At 35.8% G+C, this 4,301-nt stretch overlaps 1 pseudogene; it reads left to right on the top strand.

Moving 5' to 3' along the window:
• The first annotated feature begins 2,708 nt into the window (after positions 1–2,708).
• LOC118602684 lies at positions 2,709–2,827 on the top strand (annotated as a pseudogene).
• Positions 2,828–4,301: the final 1,474 nt, after the last annotated feature.

Raw genomic sequence — 4,301 nt, 5'->3', positions numbered from 1 at the left:
TGTTTGAGATGCATATGCAACGTCTAAGTGGAAACATTGAGCAGACAGACTTATATAGGCCTGAGACCCAAGGAGAAGGTCAAGTTTAGACACATAGTTTTCTCATCTATCCAGTGGCCTTTTTCTTCCTCACAATACTCGTAAGAAATACATTAGTTAGAAGGCAATGAGAATACTTCCTGGTTTTTTAAAGAATTGCCATTAATGTCAAGGAAGTTTAAAGTTAAAGGCACAAAATTTCGTTTTTCCTGCTGTTGCATTATCTTGCCTTAGAAGACTTTCTTTTATTGATAGTCTACTCTGCAATCAATGGAAACCAAAATGAAGGCTCATCCTTTGTCTGGGCAAGTAGCTACAATCTTATTTCTTCATGCTAACAAAGGCTTTTATTTCCTTTGTTGAAAGTTCTTTGTCATCATTTTCTAACTATAATTGCTATTTACCCTTGACTTGAAAAAATAGGATTCTGTGTTAGATTAATGCTAGAAAGTTAACATTTAAACACTGCATCACAAAATTATAAATAAAAATAAGTTATTTTATACCTACATGGTATTTTCATATCTTACACTAATTACAGCGAAAATAAGCTTAGACACATTTTAAATATTCTGAAAAGCAAAAGAAGTTACAAACTTACAAAGAGGCACTTATATTTTCTTTCCAAACCTGAGTCAAGATTCATCCAGCCTCCTTTGTCACATTAGAAAAATCCCTGTTCGCCGCTTTTATTTATTTTTTAATATTTGAATTTTATTTTATTAGTTTCAACCTGTTTGCCTCTGAATTGTTTGCAAATATCTTCTCATGTCTTTCCCAAATGTCGGTAGCTTCTAATGCTAATAGTACCACCAACAATGACGTTTTTAACTATGTCTCTCTCAACCCTAAAACTCTCTACTGGTTTTCCATCTAAGTTTCAAGAATTATATCTTCCTCTAGTGATCGCTAATTTTTACCTAGTATTCTTTTCCACTCTTTCAGCTTATACCTTTTTGTATGGTGTCATGGACTTTCAGAAAAGTATTCTCTAGATATGAAGTTACTTCACATTTTAAAAGCTGGGTATAAAATCACATAAAAATAACAATCTAATGAAAAACGTTACAGAGATTTAAACTATAAATTTTTAATCTTACCCATGTATTGATAATTAAAACAGTGAAGCCCCTTTCGCAGGGAATAAAACTAAAAGAAAGACTAACTGAAGTTAGTGAAATAAAGATATTTACTTATAAGCCATCACTTATTAATTTAATAAATATTCAGTAAGCTTCTCTTTATAAGATTTTTGCATCTTACATATGAACAGAAAGCTGTAGAGTTATTACCTTATTCTTTCCACTCCCTGTGATAACTCTTGCACCCACAGCAGGCTTTTAGCACATCCTGAAAAGCAACTAAGCTGTTCTTAGACGATGGTGCCACCTCGTGGCTAGTTTACAAATCTGTTAAAGACCTTGTCTCTCTCTGTAAGTTCTCTAACTCAGGCAGCAACCTTTTTACATTTTTCTTCTCTTCTCTTTTCTAATTCCTGCCCTACTATTTCATATAAATTTATCTTCTATTCCTACCTTATCATTTCTATATTCAATTTCAGAGAAAAATAAACACATCAGCCTAATTGTGGCAAATAAGCATAAGAAGAAAATATCAGTTATATATTTGCATCAAAGAAAAGAAAAGTCATGAGATGGAAGACATGAAAAAAGAGTAACAACAGGAATTTCACCAGACACTTTCCTCTACTGCCTCATCATCCCCTATTTTATTGAATTTATTTGAGTACCAAAATATAAAACAAACAAAAAAAATCTCTCACTAAGTACTAGGAAGGCAGCAGTTTGCTTTCTCATTCTAAATGAGCATGACTGCAGCCAGGTCACAAATGGGAGAATTTGGAAATCTGTAGGCTAATCTGAGAATTTTTGCCACTTCTAACATTGTTCCTTTAAGGACTGCGTTCTGAATTCAAAGAGTTTTTAATTATGGCCCTTTTATGTAAGGATTTCCTGTAATTCCAAATTGGTGCATCGTAAAAAAGAGTAAGTTATTTCCAAGTATGGCTCAGAGACTGTAAAATGGGAATAATAACACTTGGTGGGAGAATTAAAGAAAAAATATACATATATATATATATTTTAGGGAGAATTAAAGAAAATATTTTAACGTAGCTAATAGAATATCTGAGAAATACTGTGTTCAATTTACTCTACAGGTGAATACTTTGAGAGCAGGCATACAATTGGACTGATGAGCTATATGTTCATTTTTAGGTCATTTTCTTACCATTTTTTAGAAACAAATCACAGCTAAAATTCCTAATATGAAAAATGAGATGACTGATGATCTCTGAGTTTAAATTTAACTCTAAAAAATTCTACAATTCTGCAATGCTCAGAATTTTTGTCACAACTGTACACAACTCTACAGAAACCACTTCATAATCCAATAGTGTCTATAGTTTCAGGGCACAAAATAAAAGTATTTTCTCCAATGCATTACTCCTCATGTACAGAATTATTTTTCTATTAGGCAAGTAATTGGGAAATCGTTCTCTTATTAATTGTTTTAAAATAAAGTGAGTTTTGGCCCTTCTTGAAGCCGTCTTAGGTGATATTTGAACACCTGCATATTAACTATAATATAAGCAGTGCTATAGGTCAGTACATCTGCTCCTAGAAAGATGTTTAAAAGTTGAATATTTGGTCTATTGCCATGCCGCCCTGAATATCCCTGATCTCGTCTGATCTTGGAAACTAAGCAAGGTCAGGCCTGGTTAGTACCTGGATAGGAGACCACCTAGGAATACCAGGTGCTGTAGGCATTAACAACAACAACAACAACAACAACAACAAAAAGTTGAATCTTTGAAAATCAAGCAATAGACATGTAAAGGATTCCATCCCCATAGAACTAGAAAATATTATAAAATCCCTCATCATGTTTCTTGCAGGCAGATGGAAATCTTAGAAGCGGGATGGAGTAGAAAGCAGATATGGTCAGAAAGAAGTTGTCTGCATGGGGCTCAAGAGCCAACACCCTTTTTCCAGGGGACTGAAGGAGATGCGGGAAGCATCCCTTCTCCTGCCCCTCCCCAGGAGCAGACATTAGGAACCTCTGAATTATTAATTCTATATTGTCCTCATCACCCATCCTTAGCCACCCCCTTATCCAAGGATACGCAAGGAGCCTAGAGCAGGAGTGAGAAGTGGGTCTGCCCAGGAATGACTCCCTATCCTGAAATGCAGCCTGATCATGGGAAGGAGACATGTCCAGGCCCAATGGTTTTAGAGGTTCTGCTATAAAAGGATGGTCTATCCTATGAATACTCAAAATCCTCATTAGTCAGACAATGTTTATTTAAATTCAACACCCAAAAGACTATTTAGGGGAGTTCATGTAAAATGTAAAAATACGGGCTCATCAATTTCAGTGAGTCATCATGAGTCTCTTTTCTACCAGCTGGAATATGAATTGAGTCCTTAACTCCGGTGGGTACTGCATTCCTCTCTGTGGGGGTACTTCACTGAAAGCCTGTGCGAAGAGACTCTCCTTCCCATCTGGTTGAGGCACTGTATAGCACTAGCCTCCTGCATGTCCCAGGACCTTAAGGTTGTCTTAAGGGCTTGACGTGGATGAGCTAATCCAATTTTGCCATCATGTAGGCTATACTATTGGAAAACAACTCCGTTTACTTTGGGACATTCTGGCTAAGGAAATTCCTTCCAGCCACAATCCTCCTCAAAGGCTTGCTCAAGAGCTGCCTTTGTCAAGAGGGCCCTTTACCCAGTTATACAATCTCTCTGTATTGCTTTTATCCACACAGATCTCTGTTCAACTTCTCTAAAGACGATTATATAACATAACTATGTTGATCAAAAGCAGTGTGTGCAATAAATATTCATGATGCTAAGATTGTAGGAGAGGGCGGGTAGAACCGAAGTATCTGGAATTGACTGAAACAATTATCTCAAATTCAGTAAAAATGTAAGAATTCCTCCATATCCTTAAGTCAATGATGGACCACCTGTGGAATAATATTTAAGAGGTGTCACTGAAAAGACACAGGTAGTCTTGGGCCTCCTGGATGCATAAAGACTATAAGGTTCTTACTGGATCTAATATATGCTGATAAACAATTACAAGGGACTCCAGGATGGACAGCAAGTATTCTATGAAGACATCATCACATGATTACTTTCATAACATGAAAGCAAGAATTATAAGGCCATGAAAATCACAATTCTGAAATGGACAAAATGCTCATCCTTGAGAAGATGAAATTACCAAAAGCTATA

Source organism: Rousettus aegyptiacus, unplaced genomic scaffold, assembly GCF_014176215.1.
Source record: "Rousettus aegyptiacus isolate mRouAeg1 unplaced genomic scaffold, mRouAeg1.p scaffold_m13_p_4, whole genome shotgun sequence".
NCBI lineage: Eukaryota > Metazoa > Chordata > Mammalia > Chiroptera > Pteropodidae > Rousettus > Rousettus aegyptiacus.
This window is presented reverse-complemented; position numbering and strand designations above follow the sequence as displayed.